The sequence below is a fragment of the Crotalus tigris genome, unplaced genomic scaffold (assembly GCF_016545835.1).
Source record: "Crotalus tigris isolate CLP2741 ecotype Arizona unplaced genomic scaffold, ASM1654583v1 scf7180000018427.649456, whole genome shotgun sequence".
In the NCBI taxonomy this organism is placed as follows: domain Eukaryota; kingdom Metazoa; phylum Chordata; class Lepidosauria; order Squamata; family Viperidae; genus Crotalus; species Crotalus tigris.
Window position 1 is genome coordinate 291,277 of NW_024096996.1, and position 21,119 is coordinate 312,395.

A 21,119-nucleotide genomic window follows, 5' to 3' on the forward strand; every position below is an offset into this window, starting at 1 on the left:
CTTGTGCAGCCAGAATTAGTCTCTCGGTCTCTTTCTTCAATTTTCCTGCTCTTAGCCATTGCCAGGTCTTGTTATTATCTGCTTTCCCAGCTATTTTTTTTAAGTATTGGCCATGTAGTGCTTTGTCTTCCCATGCCTCTATTCTGTTCTTCATTTGGTCTTTCTTGTAGGCCAGTTTGGTCTCTCCAGTAGTCAGTAAGCCTTCCTGATATATTAATTTCAGTGCATCTTCATCATTGTTCTTCAGATATTCTTCCAAAGCCATTTTTTCTTCTTCAACCATCTGATGTACTTGCAGCATTCTACGCCCACCTATTTGCCTTGGTAGATAAAGTCTGTCAATGTCACTGCGTGGATGAAGGGCATGATTCATTGTCATTATTTTTCTGGTCTTTCTATCCATTTCTTTTAGTTCTGCTTGAGTCCAGTCCACTATTCCAGCTGTGTATCTAATGACTGGAATTGCCCAGGTATTGATTATCTTCATGGTATTTCCTCCATTGAGTTTGGACTTTAAGATCTTCTTCACTCTCTTGATGTATTCACCTCTAATTTTTTTCTTGATTTCAGTGTGCTTGATGTTGTCAGCTTGAAGGATACCGAAATATTTGTAGTAATCTTCCTCATCCAGACTCTTAATGTTATTTTCATGGGTTTTCCCAGTTGTTAGCCACTTTTCAATTTCTCTTTCTTGTAGTATATTGTTGAACTGCTTTGCAATGAGTGGGTATATAACAGTTAGATGTTTCAACCAAAACCCATGCAGTTCATCTTCACCTGGTGCTGACCAATTTTTGATCTTCTTTGCTCTTTTTTCTACCATTTTTGTTGTTATTACTAGTTCTTTCATTTCAACTTCTGTTTTATTTGCACCCACTTCTTTTAACTAAGCCGCATCCTTGTTGTATTTCTTTGGTTATCCCATATCTGCTTCCAGAACCGCACTGTTTCTTCCTTGTCAGGTATTGACTGATTGATTGCAGTTTCTCCATTGATATATTGGTAGAAATGTTTCTGATTGGATTGAAACTGGAGGTTCTGCCTATAATTTGCAATTCGAGCTTTGTTATCTACTGATTTTCCTGGCTATAGCTGTTATTTGATGCTTTATTATTTCCAGTGCTTCCTTGATCTTCCTTGTTTCTAAGTGGTATTTCTTAATTAGGCATTCTTTGATATTCTTGTTCTTCGGCTTCTTTTCTTTCATCTGTTCTAGCTTGGTTGTATGTGACCTTAACTTGCTATTCTTATTTTTTAGTCTAGCCTTTCATTTTTGTGGTGCACTGTTTGTTTGTTTTTCTTCTTTGTTGATTTTGCATCCCAGATATTCAATTATAACTGCAGCTGTGATATACATTAGTTGGTTTGTTTCTTGCAGTGAATTGGTGCTTATATACTTGATATTGCAGTATTTGCATCTTTTAACGCTTGTGCTAGCTGTTTCTTTGGAACAAGCTTCAATGCAGGCAGCCTTATTCTGTTGTTTTTATGCTGTTCTAGATGCTCAGTTTTTCTTTGTTTCAATTCTTTTATTTCTTTAGTTAGAGGGTTTTGTTCTTCCTGAGGAAGAGATGCCTGGTTTCCAAATGAGAACAGTTGTATATCTCTGCTGGATTCCTTCACTGCCAACTCCCCCGGTTTGCCTTTACATTCTGAATTACTTCTGGCAAGGCTCTGATTTCTTTGCCCTGGGTAAACCTTTGCAGTTCATCCAATTCTGTTTCTGTGAATACTTTATTTCGTATTATAAATCTGCGTTGATCTGCTAGTCTCTGTTCTGTTATTTCTGATTCTGGATGTTGTTCTTTCCAGAACTGGTGCATTCGTTTTAGATATCCTCTTCTTGTTGGACTTTGTTTTCAATCACTGTGTATCTGCAACGGGTAAACACCTTTTTTTCCAGTAGTTCTGCAGCTGCTGGCCTTGGTTGCTCAGCCAACAGTCCTGAGTCCTGTAACCCATTTTTCAGATATCCAGGAACTCCAACATCTAGTGCAGACCTTGTTAACCTGGGCATATTTTTTATGGGAGAGACACTCTTTGTCTGACTCCTCTGATGAGACCTGTCCAGTACGGCTGAACCTCTGGAATAGCTCTCATCTTCCTCAGAGTACACAAGCCCCACAACCACATCAAGGTAGTGCCTCACTGGAGTATTATTATTATTATTACTATTATTATCATCATCATCTGGGGGTAAGTCAACACTGTTGATTGACGAGGGGCCTGTTTCCCAAGCTTCAATCACTTCCCTGGCTGTTTTTGTGCCTGCTTGTCCAACAATCTTAGTAGCTGCAAAATTGAATGTATGTCCTTGTTTATTGCAATATGAGGCTACCAATGAATTTGGTTTTCCTCATCTGACCAGTCACTTAAGTTCTTGCAATCTGATACTAGCTTCCTGTCCTACATAATTACAGGGACATTTTCTTAATCCATAATATTTGGTATCCATTCTCCACATAATATAGAGGGAATAGGGAATGGCCTTGAAGCACAGGAGGAAGAGTCACTATGAAGACAACCATCAGATAAGAGGGACCTGAGCCTGTTTTTTTCTAAAATTGAATCACCTTGTCATGCTTAAAAAAAATATTCAAGGCAACATTTATATAGATACAAGTAGTCTTCATTTAGCAACTACCTCGTACAGTGACCCTTTGCAATTTTGACAAAATTCGGATGCTTGGCAACCAGTATTGATGAAAAAGTAACTTTGAGACCATTCCTTCCATTTTGGATCTTTGCAGATCTGTAAAGCAAAGGAAAGCTGAAGTAAAATCAGAAGCACAGCCACAATCATTTCCCAGTGTGGTCAGTAAACGAGGACTATCTGTACCAGGCATAAAGCCAAGAATTAGGAAAGAATGATTTATAGGGGGAAAGTCTGGCATTTAAAAAACTTGTAACTGTTCAAATTGCTTTTGCTTCTAGATGAATCTGGTCAGGCACACAATAGTCTTGCTGAAATGGAAATATCTCTTTCATTGATTTTAATTACTTATGTATCAGCCCAACACGGTAGACCAGATTAAGAAACCATGCCACAGAAGCCAGGAGCTGCTTTTTTTGCAGCAGTCAAAGAAGCTTGTTAAGTCTGAATATGGTCTGCCTTCCTTCCTTCCATCACAGTTAGTTCTCAAACTTATGACCACAGTTGGGACCACAGTTGTGAAGCAAGGTGGTTGTTAAGGAAGTCATGCCTGATTTTAGGATCTTCTTGCCAGGGTTGTTAAGTGAATCAGTGCAACTGTTAAGTTAATCATACAGTCATTAAATGAATCCAGCTTCTCTCATTGACGTTGCTGACTGGAAGGTTGCAAATGGCAATCACATGATCTTGGGATGCTGCGTCCATCCTTAATACACGATAGTGGCCAGGGGCCCAAATTTTGATTGTGTGACCCTGGTGACATAGCAACAATTGTAATTATGGGTATCTGTTGTAAATCATTTTTTCAGTGCTGTTATAACTTCAGACGGTTACTAAGCAAATGGGTGTAAGTCGAGGACTGTCTTATTGTGGAATCTTCCCAGGGTAACACTGAGGGCAAGGTAGAACATGCATAAAAAAATCACATCCAAGAAGATTTACAATGATGTAGGGAGAAGCATTTCTGAGATGTTTACTCAAACTAATTTCTTGGCCCTGGCTCAAGCCCCTCTTATTGGACAGCTGCCTTAGTAGTTGCTGATCCTCCTGTCTTCTAGGCCATTCCTCAGCATTATGTGGCCAAATGGCTGCCAAATATTATGGATTGATAAAATATTCCAGTCAACAATTAAGATGAGAGGACAACAAAGGCACATAAATTTGTCCGTTGTTTTCTCCATCAGCATTTGTCCGAATCTAAACCTAATAATGCTATAAAAGATTAAGACAATAGTTAGTTTTTCTTTCCAAATGGATGAGTTTCTGCAGCTTAATATGAAATAACAATTCTAATTCATTTTTCATTCAACATTATGAATTAAATTTAGTATACATTATGAACCTGCAAATATACTTTCAGCAGTAATCTCTCATTTAAAGTTTGTATTATAACTCCCTTGTCAGCAGTTATTCTTTTTGGTTTTTTGTTCACCAGCTGTTAGATCTCTGAGTGTGTGTTTTTAGATGGAATTGAACAGATAGACTCTATCTGTGTAATCTTTTTGTGCAAATTTTTTCCCCTGGAGCAATAACCATCTATATGCCTTACTATGCTGACAATGTTAGATATATCTGACAAATGAAAACAAAGTTTCAGGTAAAATCCAATTTCAGAATGAGTTAAAGCTGGTTTGGGATTTGTATCCAAGTCCCTAAAAACTATGGGCCCAGAGAAAGATAGGTGAAAGGAATAGTGCATGATCCAGTCTGGGTCAGTCACTGAAACCAGAGGTTTAGTCTTCTGAGTTTTCAGCCTCATGCTATAGCCCATCTTCAGGGAATTTCTCTCTAGCAGAGTGTGTTGCTTTGGACTATTTGTATGTGGTATTTATAGGATGCCTGGTTGACCTTTGTGGCTTTTCAACTGTTGATTGGGGTGTTGATGACTGTTTATTAAGTCATTGGCTTTTGTTCCCTTGTGCTGCCAAGCCCTCACCTCCTAAATACTTGACAGACTGGTGGTAAATCAGCAGTGACTGTTGTTCCCAGGCTTTGATCACTTTCCTGGCTGTTTTTGTGCCTGTTTGTCCAACAATCTTAGTAGCTGCAAAATTGAATGTAGGTCCTTGTTTATTGCATTATGAGGCAACCAATGAATTTGGGTCTCCTTGTCTGACCGCTTGCTTGTGTTCTTGCAATCTTGTGGTTAGCTTCTTCCCAATCTGTCCTACATAGTCACAGGGGCAATCCATGCAGGGGATCCGTTGGATTATATTGGAAGTATCTCCCACCTCCAAGTGATCTTTACAATATATAATATTGGTATGCCTTCATTTGTGAGAGAAAGGAATAGTGGCAGATAGGAACATCATCAATTCTATCTGGTCACTACAGCACAGGAGAGTTAAGGGAAACCAGTAATGCTGCACGTCATGATGTTATTGTGTAAATATAATGAATTATGTAATTTGTGGAATGACATTATGAAGTATGTGACATGATTATGGTTTTTACCAGTTGCCTACACCACATCATCCTTTCTTGCTTGCTTGCCTGCCTTTCATTCTCATGGTTGCAAATGTTTTATAATTTTTAAATAATCATGCTCTTCTGCAAGAAAATGGTGCTCATTCCAGAGGAAACATGTTCATTGTGAGGGCAATAAAATCTATTTTATTTATATAAATAAGGTGATGCAATGTATTACTTAAGATAGGAAAATATACATGCTATATTTAATCAAAGTATTTATTATTAATCAGATTTATATAGCTGCCCATCTCATGGAAAATGACTCTGGGCAGTAAACCACAATTCAGTAAAACAGTAAAATAAAACAATCATTACCTAAAGCCATTATATAATAATTATTAAAAGAACATTAAAAATGATAAAACATCTCTACTTTTATGTAGATCGGCAAACAAACTTCTTTTTCTTTAATGAATCAGAAATATTAGAAGCATTTTTAGAAATGCAGCATTACAACCCCCTCCGGAATCATTAATCAAGGATCTAAAATTATATAGCTGCATCACTGCATGGTAGTTTATTATTCATTAACACTCTACTCACATAATTAGACCTTTTATATTACATGGTACAAATATCTGACTATAGTCTGTACTGCAAAAAATCCACAATTATGGGATGCCTTCTACAAAGTACACATAAATGTTTGTCCAAAATATTAGATCCAAAATATAGGAATAACTACATATAAGCAAGTTTGGTGTAATGATTAAGGCATCAGGCTAGAAACAAGAAGATTGTGAGTTCTAGTCCTACCTTAGGCAGAAAACCAGCTGGGTGACCTTGGGCCAGTCACTTTTCTCGGTCCAAGGAAGAAGGCAATGGCAACTCACTTCCCCAAAAAAAAAAAAAAATGCTGGCAAGGAAAGTGAACAAAGCAATTAACAGGAGTCAGGCACAACTTTCTTTTGTTAATGCTTGGTATGGCAAATTACTACTTGATAAATGGTTGACCATCTTCATTCTTGTTTCTGCACATAGTATTCATGGTTTGCAGGGGTTGGTGTTTTTTTTAGCTTCAGCCAGATTGTCAGGAAAACAGTCCAACAAGGAAATCTTCTCCATAACCTAAGACATTTCCAAAGTACAGACCTGGCTTTGAACACATTTAGTCACCCACCGAAAAGAAAGAAATGTTGGAAGAGTTTGCCTACCTAGGTACCTACCCACCTGATTTACATGACCACCCTTCTCACATGAATGTCTCTGGGTGGCTAAGAGTATTAAAAATAAAAACAAATATAGCAGCCGAAAGTTTATAAAAGCCAACAAGTTAACAGGATAACTAAAAAATGGGCACTGTCCTATATCTGGGTCCCACATTCAAGCATAAAGCCACATCTTCAGTGTCTTACTAAACACCAATAGGGTTAGGGCCAATCTAATATCTTTGGGGGGTGGTGAGTTTAGTCCTTAACATCAAACATTTAATACTTTTCTTTTCCATTCTGGTTTTCAGCAATGGTAGTTGCTCTGCATGGCTATTTTTCCTTAATCCTCTTTCTTCACAGCACTGAAAAATTGTGCATCATTCAGAGGAGTTTTCCCTTGTGGCCCAACTCATCTTGCAACCTGGTCTAACTGTTCATGTGAAGCATCATCAGAGATATTTTATTGCCAGGGGCAAAAGCCAAAGCTGGTATCTCAGCAGTCAGGGTGCAAAATCATATTAATATAAATATTTCTCCCGAGAAAGCAATGCTGTCCATTCATTCTATCCCCAAAACTGTTCTGATACAAACACCTTTAAGGACCCCCACTGCTACAATTATTTTGAATTATTTTGACTTTGTGGCTGCACAGGGGGGGGGCTCTTATAAATCTTCTTGGGTGTGGTTTTCCTCAGCATGCTGGCTGAGGAATTCTGGGAGTTGAAATCAACAAGTTATAAAACGGCCAAGTTTGAAGACCCCTGCACAATATAGATAGTGCTCAACTTAGAACCATTCACTTAGTAACCTTTTGAAATTAGAACAACAATGAAAACAGTGACTTTGACCAGCCCTTGCACCTATGACCATCACAGCATCCTCATGGTTCTCTGATCAAAATTTGGGTGCTTGGGAACCAGTAGTATTTATAATAGTTGCAGCATCTGACAGTCATCTTATCACCATTTGTGACTTTCCCAGCTGGCTTCTGATGAACAAAATCAATAGGGAAAGCTAATTCACTTAATGACATTTGATTCACTTAACAACTGCAGTGACAAAAAGGTGATAAAGTTGGGTATGACTCATTTAAAACCACCTTTCTTAGCAAAATTTGCATATATGCTTAGACAATAAGGTTGAGTCTGACACACACACATTGTTTTAGGTGGCCTCTAGCATCTTGATCTCATTGAACTACTTCTGAGTCAGTTTTATCATCAATCACAATCAGCAGTTATTGATCAGCTGTCCCAAAGGTGCTTTTTCTAGTAGGCAATTGGACTTCCTTGGTTTATTCTTTGAACACTTTTTGCTTCTCATCCAAAGAACTTCTGAAGAGTCTAAAGAGAGTCAGAACACCTTTTCTTTCTTTTTTCCCTTGTATCTCATTTTTTTCTCTCCCCCTCTTTTTTCCTTCCCCTAATTTCTTATTTCTATTTTTCTTTGTATTTAAATAAATATAACAATAAAAAAGAAAGAAAATAAAAACAAAATAAAAAATAAAGAATAAAGAATAAAACCAAGGAACTCCAGTTGCCTTTTAGAAGAAGCACCTTTGGGATAGCCAACACCCCAGAAGACAAACTTAAGATCAAAAAAGATTTTGATAGACTTTGATAGGGGCTCTATCTGACAAAATGAAATTCAGTGCAGAGAAAAGGTTTTACACCTAGGCAAGAAAAAACAATTGCTTAAGTACAGACTAGGTGAAACTTGGCTTAATATCAGTAACTGTGAGAAGGATCTTGGAGTCCTAGTGGACAATCACTTAAATATGAGCCAACAGTGTTAAGCAGCAGCAGTAAAAAAAACCCCAATACAATCCTAGGCTGCATTAATAGAGGGATAGAATCAAAACCATGTGAAATTCTAGTACTGCTTTACAGAGCCTTAGTAAGGCCACACTTGGAATACTGCATGCAGTTCTGGCCACCACAGTAAAAGATGTTGAGACTCTGAAAAGAGTGCAGAGAAGAATAGCAAGAATGACTTGGGAGCTGGAGGCTAAAACATAGAAAGAATGGTTACAGGAATTGGGTATGTTTAGACTAATGAAAAGAAGGACTAGGGGAGACATGATAGCACTGTCCCAATATTTGAAGGACTCCTACAAAAAGAAGGGATCAAACTATTTTCCAAAGCACCAAAAGGCAAGACAAGAAACAATGGATGGAAACTAACCAAGGAGAGAAGCAGCTTAGAACTAAGGAGAACATTTCCTAACAGTGAGAACAATCAACCAATGGAACAACTTCCCTTCAGAAGTTGTGGGTGCTCCATCACTGGAGGCTTTCAAAAAGAGATTGGACATGCATTTGTGTGAAATGGTATAGGCTCTCCTGCTTGAGCAGGGGTTGGACTAGAAGACCTCCAAGCTCCCTTCCAACTCTATTATTATATGTTCTATAACAGTGGTTCTCAACCTGAGGGTCGGGACCCCATTTGGGGTCGAACGACCATTTCACGTGGGTCGCCAAACAACGCAGTCCGCTATTCCCCCCCCCCTTTCCTTAGCTGTGCTACTCCCTTTTATTCTATTGGCTTTTGAAAGCCAATAGAATAGACTCTCTTGAATAGTCTATCTGCCCTGCTGAGCCCGCCAAAAGTCCCATTCTGCAAACGGTGCTGCACCAGTTGAGTAGTCCTCGACTTACGACCGGTTGAGTAGTCCTCGACTTACAACCGGTTGGGGGTCACAGTATTAAAAAGGTTGAGAACCACTGTTCTATAGCCATGATCTGGATGGTTGAGAAGCTCCATAGATGTTTATTGATCAGCTGCTTCAAATTAGCATCCCAAAAAAACATCCATAGGACCTTCCCTCAGAAAACATTCAGAAGGTCACAAAAGCTATAGCTATGGCCACGCGAAACCAGTGAGTTTGCTCTACAACCGGCTTAGTTCAGATTCTTGTTCTTTGATTCCCCTTTCACACATCAGTTGACTGCTTTGTTCCAGAATCTCCCACCAATCTGTAAATACAGCCTTGACACATTTCACATTATTACTTTTGGCTGAGTTTGACATACTGTATGAGCATTATATTGGCATGTCATTGTTGTTGGGCTCATGTTGTGCACCAAACACTGTTGTTGTTGTTTTTTACTTCTTTTAATTACTGTAAATTTCACATATATTTACTTTCTGTACATGTTCTATCCTGTCGTTTTGCTTAATTAGCCAGTTCTATCAGCTTGAATTGCCACAAGAGGGGAGTGGTTCTGTCTTGATTTTCCCTGGTCTGTACCTCACAATCAGCTGAGTTATGCATGCCATTAATACTCAGCACCAGGTCAGTGGGGATCAGATCGAAAATTTGACAGAGGAATATATTGAAGTTTCATCCATTTGCTTTAAAATAGCTGCCGACTAATAGCAAAAGATGCAGTGTAGAAATGACAGCCTCCAGTGTGAGAATATGTGTTGTGGCATTCATTAGCACATCATTAAGCAGGATTCATATAAGTTAGAATACAAATGGGCAATACATGAGAATTTCTGTTTCCCTCCCACCTCCAAGCTAGTTTGCATTTATATAAACTGTTTGTATTTGTTTGTTTTATACAGAAAAAGGTGAATTTAATTTGCTTGGAGAAAGATTTTGTGTCCCCCAACTCGGATGCTAATTTTGGAAAAAATCAAACTTTGAGAATAATCTGCCTTGTTTACTTGGCTTTAACCTTAGTATATGCTAGCAATAGAGCTGTGCTTTAGCTTCTACACAGTTCCTCAATGATTTGCAGTTTGCCAGTGGCCTGAACCAAGAGAGATGTCTGTTTCCCTCCCACCTCCAAGCTAGTTTGCATTTATATAAACTGTTTTTGTTTGTTTTATACAGAAAAGGGTGATTTTAATTTGCCAAGGGAGAAAGATTTTGTTTCCCCAACCCAGATGCTAATTTTGAAACAAATCACACTTTGAGAACAATCTGTTTACTTGACTTTAACCATATTATATGTTAGTTATAGAGTTGTGGCTTAGCTTCACATTTCCTCAATGATCTGGTGATTTCCAGTCGTTTGAACCAAGAGATATTTTCAGTGTAACAAGTGTGATTGGGCTTGATGTGCTATGCCAAAGCACATCTCAATTAATGGAGGTCAAGGGCACTGATTTGCACCAGGTTAGTATAATTTTTCAGTTAGTTTGTGAGATAGTATTCATTTCAATTCAAAGGATAGAACCAATTATGTTAGGGATATCAGGAAAAGAGTCAATTATTAATCTTTAGTTGGAAAATTCAAGAAGCCTGATACAAAATGTGTTCTTTGTTTTAGCAGTTAGCAAAATATCACCAGCTTTTTTGACCTGCATATAGTTAACCCACTTTAACACCTTTAACAACAATGATGTGGAATCCTTAATTTTATTGACTAATAGAGTTGCTGTAATTTCGTAACTTTGCGTTGGTTAATACTGAATTTTAGTATATATACTGTAGATAGAAATGCACAAATACCATTGTTTCAGCTATCACACAAGAACTTTGATATTATATGCTAGCAAAATCTGGTTTATTATTTATGGTTTATTTAGTTAAATAAATAGTTTTTATGACCACCCATGAACCAAGAAAATCTGGGTAGCAAACAAAATAAAATCAAAGGATTCAATTCCATTTAATTCAACTAAACCTCCCCCCCCCAAAAAAATCCCCAAGTAAAATAGCAATAGATTTATATACTGTTTTACAAAGCTTTACAGCCCTCTCTGAGCGGTTTGCAGAGTCAGTCTATTGCCCCCAACAATTTGGGTCCTCATTTTACCAACCTCAGAAAGATGGAAGGCTGAGTCAACCTTGAGCCAGTGGGGCTCAAACTCCCGGCAGTGAGCTGGATTAGCCTATAATACTGCATTCTAACTACCGCATCACCACAGCTTCATATTAAAATTAAAACCATATTAAGGCTTGGTAAAATTACAAAACTACTAATCACATACCTTCAAATCAGATACACCACAATTGACATCGTTGTCTCTATACTGGAAAACATAAAGTACAACAATAGAACCCAATCACGGAAAGAGAACTGCCCAAGATGCAAGATAGTTTTAAAAGAGAAAGAGGTACTTATAATCACGTTGCAAATGTTTAATGGATCATGGATATGGATTTCAAAACAATATATATTTATATTTCATCAGCTGTTGCAAAACCTTTGATTGTGTCGAACATAAAAAATTATGGTAGTATGTAAAAGAAACGAGTGTTCCAAAACATTGTTTCAAGTAATAAAATCATTGTACAACAAGCAAGAATCCACTATCAGAACAATTTATGGAGGAACAGACTGATTCAAGATTAAAAAAAAGCTATTGCAGGATGGTATGCTATCTCATTCCTATTTAGTTTATATACAAAGGCAGCATTGAGGAACTTTAACTTAGATCAGTGGCAGAAAAGTTAACAATCGTGATATATATATATGGCACCACTCTACCGGTAGAAAATGAAGAGGGTATCAAACAATATATCCTAACTCAAGGCAGAAAACGAAAAAGTTGGATGAATCTAAACATCAGGAAGACTAAAGTAATGACAACATCTGGAAATGGCAATTTCAAGATAAAAATCAACAATGAAAAATTGACTCAGTCCAGGATCTTATTTTCTGTGGTTCCAAAAGTCACTGAACAAGACTCATTGGACCTGAAATTAAACAAAGATGATCATTTGAGTGCACTGCAATGGCTAAAATGAAGATCTGGAAAAACAAGGACATCAGTCTTTCTGCCAAATGCAAAATAATAAATGCTATTGCGTTTCCTGTAACTATCTCTGGTTGTGAAGGTTGAAAATATAAGGAGAGATTTCTTTGAAATATGGATTTGGAGACTGCTACTGTGCTTACTTTGGACAGCAAAAATAATGAACAAGAAGATTTTAGATCACATTAAGCTACCAGTAGATAGATTACTGGAAGCTAAGTTCATCAAGCTAAACTTGTGTTATTTTGGCCACAGTATGCATTCAAATTTCTTAAAAAAAACAAAACAAAAACAGTAGCGCAAATAATGGTTGGTGATATACAAAACAAGGCCAGCAGTGAGCATGCTGAATAGATACTATTAAGCAAGACCCTGGTTTCAAATTAGAAGCAATAAACAAAGTTGTGAAACCCATAAAGACTCTGAAAATAAGGTGTGATTAAACAATGAAAGAGAAAAGTTCTCCCAGGTACATTGCTACTATTATGAAGATACCTTGCAGCTGTTAAGAAGATTTTTCATTTTCTGCTATATTTGGAACGGTTAGGGGAAGATCATGATTTAAGGACATGATCATCAGTTTTTGATTTAACCCTGTTGTTACTATTTGCTGTTTGCCTCCCAGCATGTTTTGGAAGTAGGGCAGTGGTGGGATTCAAATATGTGAACAACCGGTTCTCTGTGTGGATGCCGCTTCCGGAAGTCCATTCTGGACCAGGGCAACAAAAAATTAGCTACTGATTCTGCCGAAATGGTGCAAACTGGCTGAATCCCACCACTGGAGTAGGGAAGAAACAGTTGAATATTTAGCAACATCAAGAGTGGATCATTTAATATGCTCTTCTCTATAGGACAAAATTATTTTCAATAGTAATCATGAAATGAAACAAATTAATAATCACCAGAAAAAAAGAACAAGACCATGAAGATCTTCATTTATTAAACATTGTGCATATAAATATGCCAGCAAAAACAAAAAATAAATAAAAAAATCCTAACACAAAAAAGGAAAAGAAGTAATATATTAATACCCCACTGCCAGTCAATCCTGTTCCAAGCCACCTCTCTGCCAAGCTACCTCACTAAAAGCTGGTATCTCCAACCCAAAGAAGAAAACAGCCGTTGTCAGATCATATATGAGCTGTGGTGGCACAATGGTTAGAATGCAGTATTATAGGCTAACTCTGCACACTGCCAGGAGTTTGATCCTGACCAGCTCAAGGTTGACTCAGACTTCCATCCTTCCAAGGTCAGTAAAATGAGGACCCAGACTGTTGGGGGCAATATGCTGACACTCTAAACTCCTTAAAGAGGGCTCTAAAGCACTATGAAACGGTATATAAGCCTAAATGCTATTGCTATGATCTTCTATGGCTGTCATCTGCTCTCCCATGATCACCTCTGAATTGTATCACGAAGCCCCTGCAGTGATGCTGTCTCCATCTCAATCAATGTGCTTCCATCATCAACCCTCAACTGATTGGCATGTGAACAGTAGTGACTCAACTCCACATCTGCTGCTGAGCCTCCAGGTAGCTACCTCATTCTCTTCTTGTCTGCATCTAGGGTGGACTATCCCACCATCTCACCTGTGGTATGCCATCGGGTAGAAATGCCATAAAAATAAATAAATGGATGAAGTCATTATATATCTACACATTTGTGTATAAACTGAACCAATCCAATGCTGCAGTCTGTAATCTACCCCATTGCTTTAGTGGAGATTTGTAGAAAGATGTTTTTCAGTTTCCCAGTGTGGAACTAAGAGAGAAAATACCTGGCCAAAGTCATCTAGGTGGCTTCAGGGCCTAAGTGGGGAGGACAAGAGCTCAAGTCTTCCAGCTTTTAGCCCCGCACTTTTAATCCCTACAGCAAACTGGCTCACTACTTTACATTACACCAGACATATCAAACTCGCGACGTCACGTGATATCGTGCAATGTATTGGAATTTTCCCCCATTGCTGGCAATGGGGAGGACGCGGTTTCCTCATGATGCGTCCGGCCCTTGGGCCGGCAGTTTGACACCCCTGCATTACACTATATTACCGCTACAATACTAATCAATCAGATAAGTATTTTTATGAAACTCAGCACAATCTCAAAAGTTATGGGTTTGGAGCTATTACGAACATCATTTCAGAAAGCCCTTTCAATCAAATCAGTGTGATTATAGGATTTTAGTGGATTTCTTCCTCTTGAATTCCACCATACTGTGGAATGACACTTGGGCAGACTCAAAGATCCTTTTATCTATTTAGCCAATGGAAAGAGCTATCCAGCCAGAGAAAAGAATGATCGGTCTACCGTTCTGCTTTTCCCCATCACACAGACATTCTCTTTTGTACAATACTGTTAAATTCAAGGTGAAAGAAAGATTCAGACAACTTTTGAAACCATATACAGACACCCAAAATCCATTGATCACTAGACAATATAGATTTTAACAAAATAAGCAAGTGTTTTTTTTAAAGGAAAAAAACCCTCAAAACTGCTAACATAAAGCAGAGATTTCTGTAATAAGAAAAGAAGTGCTAGCTTAGTCAAACATTATACTCTAGAGACAAATGAAATGCGAATAGCTAATACTCTTCCCAAGTTAAGAAAATTAAAGTTCCAAAGCTAAGAGTTTTCTGCATGGTGTGCTCAGTGAAAAACAGCTTCTTATTTATATTATTTATTAACCATATTTTTATCTCACTTTCTGACCAAGAGTGCTGTTTATTTCCCTGAGGGCATTTTATACCATTCCTTTTTTGGGAATAACCAGAACATCTACCTTAGCAAGCAAATATAATGAAAAACAGAGCAGAAACTGCTACAGAAAGAAAAAGGGGCTTTGTGTCTAATTTCTAATTGCTGCTGCTCAGCAAATGGAAAGGTAAAATTGGAGAAGCTTCTAATCAAGACTTTTATGGTGTAATTGTCCCATCTCATCTGCATATTTTTGGTGATTATGCAGATTGTATTGGGCCTTGGCTGGCTTTGTTTTTGTTTGCTTTTAATGGAAAGTTTAGTTTTTGCCTTTTTTTTTTTTTACTAGTTCATTGTTCAGAATTTCCTGGGATAGAAGTATATGGCCTTCTGGATTAAAAAAATAAAATGGGAGGAAAACTTTGGAATCTGAGATTTTTTTTTTGTGTGTTCCCACTACTTTGTTTTTGTTTTCTTATGAAAAACAAAACAGCTGATGGCAGCAGCAGGGGTGGTGGTGGTTATGATTAATGTTTTCAGTAACTAGGAGTTTTTTGATTAACATTTTTAGTTCTTGAAGTAGATAGATAACGTTTATTGTTATTTTTTTGCTGTGGGTACAATGGTACACATTAAAAATGAAATTTAGTTCCTTGCTCTCAAAGTGTACACATACATAATGCACATTTAAACATACTATATAAAACATGTGTATAGACCTATACCCTTACATATAAGTAACATAAATATTAATCACTGTCCATCTTGAATATATAAGGGAAGGAGGAAGCTTTAGAGTTCACAAGGTTAATATTGTATGGAACAAAACTGTGACTGAATCTGGATGTTCTGCTTCAGATACTACGAAGCCTCCTCCCAGAAGGTAACAAAGAAACAGGTCGTGAAGAGGATGGGTAGTGTCCCAGACAATCTTGCGGACCCTGCTCAAGCAACGCTTATGTGCTATGTCCTGGATGGAAGGGAAGGAACTGCCAATAATCTTTTCAGCCATCCTCACTGTTGTGTCCTGGGCTTGATGAGAAAACTCAGCAAGCCCAGAAATGTTGCAAATGGTCCCGGGCAACCTTAAAAGCTGCCCGGGACCAGACTGGTTGGCGCCGGTCTTGCGAGCAGGCGCAAGGCACGAATAAAGGGGATTTATGATTGGATGTGGGGAAAACTATAAAAGGCCTGGGAGCCTGTTGGGTTCCTGAGTGGTAACATGGAACAAAATGAAGAACTTGGTTAACAACTTGTGTGTCACTTCAATGCCGCGAACCCCGATACATAAAACTCACCACTCTCTGCACTACCTTCCTGTCTGAAGTAGTGATGCTTCCAAACCAGACTGTGATGCTGTATGACAGGATGCTCTTGATCGTCCCTCTGTAGAAAGTGGTAAGGACAGGGGAAGAAAGACGTGCTTTTTTCAAGCGATGCAGAAAATGCAGGTGCTGTTGTGGCGTTTCACCAATGTCTCGCTGTTGAGTGACCAAGCCATCCTACCTGTTAACTGCATACTCAGGAATTTGATGCTGGTAACCATATATAGTGGTATATATGTGGTAACCACATATATAGTGAAAGTTGGACCATAAGAAAGGCTGAGCGCAAAAGAATTGAGGCCTTTGAACTATGGTGCTGGAGAAGACTCCTGCGAGTCCCTTGGATTGCAAGGCGTTCAAACCGGTCAGTCCTAGAAGAGATCAACCCTGACTGCTCTTTAGAAGGCCAGATCCTGAAGTTGAAACTCAAATACTTTGGCCACCTAATGAGAAGGAAGGACTCACCGGAGAAGGGCCTAATGCTGGGAAAGATTGAGGGCAATAGAAGAAGGGGACGACAGAGAATGAGATGGCTGGATGGAGTCATTGAAGCAGTAGGTGAGAACTTAAATGGACTCCAGAAGATGGTAGAGGACAGGAAGACCTGGAGGAACGTTGTCCATGGGGTCGCGATGGGTCGGACACGACTTCGCAATTAACAACAACAACAACAAACCATCTCCACAGGTGAATCATTAATGCACAGAGGAGTGTGGCTGTGTCTGTCTTTTCTGAAATCGACAATGATCTCTTTGGTTTTTCCAATGTTTAAAACAAGGCTGTTTTCCTTACACCAGTTCACCAAACCTTTAACCTCCTTGCAGTAAGCACCCTCATTGTCATTTTGAATAAGGCACACTACTGTTGTATCATCCACAAACTTCACAATATGGTTGGTGGCAAACCTAGCACTATAGTCATGGGTCAACAGGGTGAACAGCAGCAGACTTAGTATGCAGCCCTGAGAACTTGTGCTCAAGAAAATGGTGTTAAAATATTTGTTCCACTCACACATACTGAGGCCTGTTAGTAAGAAAATCAAGAATCCAGTTGCACAAAGGAATGCTTAAGCCCAAAGGGACCAGTTTGTCTAATAAATACTGGGGAATGATTGTGTTAAGTTGACAAACAACAGGTAACAAAGCAAGCTATGAATGAGGATAAGAACCGGTTCAAATCTGCCAAGGATGCTGACTTGAACCTTAGTCAGTTGCAAACGTATTCTCCAAAGCACCTGAAGGCAGGACAAGAAGAAATGGATGGAAACTAATCAAGGAGAGAAGCAACCTAAAAGTAAGAACAAATTTCCTGACAGTTAGAAGAATTAATCAGTGGAACAACTTGCCTCCAAAAGTTGTGAATGCTCCAGCACTGGAAGTTTTTAAGAAGAGATTGGACAACTATTTGTCTGAAATGGTATAGTTTCCTGCCTAAGCAGGGGGCTGGACTAGAAGACCTCCAAGGTCCCTTCCAACTCTGTTATTCTATTCTATTTAGATCATACTAAGAAATCATGGGATGTTATATGTTTTTTATATATATGTATGTAATTTTCTACCTTTTAAAACTGTTTCTCTTTTGGCTCAGTGGCCAGTGAGGTTCCCTTTCTACTTATGTACATAAATAAAGAGTAGATTTTAATCTCTGTTTCTGGTTTACAATCTATTTGAGCCTACATTGGCCTGAACAGACCACCGGAATTATATCTGTATATCTAACATATCTGTTCAGGAGAAAAAGATAAAATATAGTCACAATAACTTTGTTGCTGTTATTTTCATGTATATTTTGTGTGTGGTATTTTGTGGGAGTTTTTTTTCATCCATAAGACATTTTTAGTGGCACTCATAATTCCAACAGAAGCACCTTCTTTCATGAGGTATTTTTGGCTTAGGCAATTTAGGTTTCAAAACATTCTTGAATAGCAAAGCACTGTTGGAAGTTATTTTTTCTCTACAGAACAGTTCCAGTTTGGATGTATGTGTTATTTTAAACATTGACATGCCAAAGGTCTTATTTAAAATATGTTAAAACACTTTATAAAACTGATCTAAAAGGTGTAGTGATGAGAAAGGCATTAACATGCAGCCACTTGATTCTGCTCTATCCATTTCTCCACATGAAGTGGGTGAAAACATAGCCCAACGTGGGAGATTTATCTGAATGGGAAACCGGGAAAGAAAGAATATAAAGAAGCATTGATCATGCATGGTTGACATGAAGGGGAGAGATAAGGGGAAACCCATTGCTCCTTTTTATAAGCATTATTCTATAGTATAGCGATTTCTCTATCAAGTTAAAAAAAAATGACCACATATAAATTCTAAATTACTATTTCTGCTCCAACTGCCATGGCTAGCATTACTAGAATATTATAAAGATACAGAAGAGAATATTTGTAACTCAGGATTGAATTGTGGGGTCCTTGGGATTCTCTGAGCTTGGTGGTTTTCTTGCAGATGTTTCATTAGCAAAGGTAACATCATCAATGCTGGAAGGGAGTGGGGTTTGCTCTTATTTTTTTTTTTACTACAGGTAGTCCTCAACCTATGACCATAATTGAACCCAAAATTTATGTTGCTTAAGTGAGACATTTGTTAAGTGAATTTTGCCTCATTTTATGACCTTTCTTGCCACAGTTGTTAAGTGAATCATTGCAGCTGTTTAGTTAATAATATGGTTAAGTGAAACTGGCTTCCTCATTGACTTTGTTTGTCAGAAGGTCGCAAAAGGGGACCACATAACCACGGGACACTGCAACTGTCATAAATATGAGTCAGTTGACAAGTGTCTGAATTTTGGTCACATGACCATGGAGATGCTATAACGTGTGAAAAATGATCATAAGTCACTTTATCGGTGCCATTATAACTTCAAATGGTCACTAAATGAACTGTTGTAAGTTGAAGATTACCTGCATTTTATTTTTTTATCAGCATGTAAAAATAAGAATAAACCCCACTCTCTTATAGCACTGATGATATTACCTAGTTGGCTAATGAGACATTTGCGAGGAAACCACCAGCTTCCAAGAACAGCAGGGAACCCAAAGATACAGTTTCAAGCTGTCACTGGGTGGATCCTGGTCTCTGGAGAGCCTCACAACTACAAACCCCTTGTTGGTCCTTCAACCCATTCATCCTGCCCATGAATGTTTTTGTTCAGAATAACAGAGTTGGAAGGGATCTTGGAGGTCATCTAGTCCAACCCCCTGCTCAGGCAGGAAACCCTATACCATTTCAGACAAATGGTTGTCCAATCTCTTCTTAAAAATGTCCGGTGTTGGAGTATCCACAACTTCTGGAGGCAAGTTGTTCCACTGATTCCATTGTTCTGTCAGGAAATTTCTCCTTAATTCTAGGTTGCTTCTCTCCTTGTTTAGTTTTCATCCATTGCTTCTTGTTCTGCACTCTGGTGCTTTGGAGAATAGGTTGACTTGCTCTTCTTTGTGGCAGACCCTTAGATATTGGAAGACTGCTATCATGTCACCCCCCTAGTCCTCCTTTTCATCAAAATAGACATACCCAATTCCAGCAACTGTTCTTTATATATTTTAGCCTCCAGTAGTTTTATCAAGGCAATATAAAGTGGTATTAACACTTCACGTGATATTGATTCTATCCCTCTGCTAATGCAGCCTAAGATTGCATTGGCTTTTTTTGGCAGCTCCAGACAATGCTGGTCCTATTTAAGTGATTGACCATTAGGACTCCAAGTTCCCTCTCACAGTTACTACTATTGAGCCAGGTGCATTTTCTCTCCCCCCTTGATATGACACACCTAAAAACCTACTTGGCAAAGCTTGTGAGAAAAATGAGGGAGGGAGAAAAGAATCCCACAGAGAAAACGATTTGCAAAAGAACAGCAGATTTAACACATAATATTGAGAGCACATGAAATAAGATAAGGCCTTAATAGGAATCATAGCCTGGGTCAATTTAATGCTGTATCTTGGTTTCCACATTGGTGAATGTGATGCCACTGAATATTCTTCCATTCTTGATATCCCAAGCTTATGATATAGATTGCCTAAAATATACATTCTTGGGATTTTCAGTACTGCTTGGCAGTATTGTAATTTTGACAAACTTGTGATTTTGTTCAGCAGCAGAACTAGCAAAATTGTCAACCACTGAACACATTACTCAAAATAGATATTGGACTAAACTTTGTGGATTACACGGAATAAGGAAAATATATCGTAAGGATTTTGAGGACAAAAGCTTGTCAAAGTATATCGCACAAGTTTTTTTTTTTAAAAAAATCCTTTGTTTAATACTATTTCCAGTAAAATATCCAGAGTTTTTTAAGATGATTAACCTACTAGTGTGGTGCTTTACTGCAAAGTATTCAGGACACACATAACAATGGTAATTGAGTACATGGAACTCAAAATCTGTGATATTATACAGCAGAGGCAAAATAGAGAGTTTGGGGACAGTCTAAAGATTAACCTAGACAGTTATCTGTCGTGGTTCCGACAGATGAAACTCTGTTAGCAGCGCTGACTTTATCTTCTATTTAATCAGGTCATTAGTTTATCTAGCTCAGTATTGTCATTACTGAATGGCAGAGACACTATTACATTTCAGGCAATGGCCTCCGTTCCACAGGGAGATGTTGGCAACTGAATCTGGGAACTAAGGATATGGTTTTCTCAAAGGCATCAGATTTCATGAGCTACAGTCCACTGCATTAGACACAAACACAGTAGCTTTTTCAATTTTGGGCATTGTCTACAAAGTATGACTTATCAATAGCAGCTTCTTGCTTTCACTCTGATCTACTGACCAACCCTGTCAGATGAAGAATTCATCACTGGGGATTACTGGTATATTCTGAGTTACAGGCAAACAAATTCTACCACCATTAATACCTATTTTTGTTCAGTGGGTTCTTTTTTTCTTAAGCTTCACAGTTATTGTTACTGTGCTTAAATGCAATTTGTAAGAAATAAGTAAACAATTTTGATTTTTTAAAAATGAGACTACAGGTAGGCCTCAACTTACAACAGTTCATTTAGTGATTGTTTGAAGTTACAACGACACTGAAAAAAGTGATTTATGGCCATTTTTCACACTTACGACCATTGCAGCATCCCTATGGTAATGTG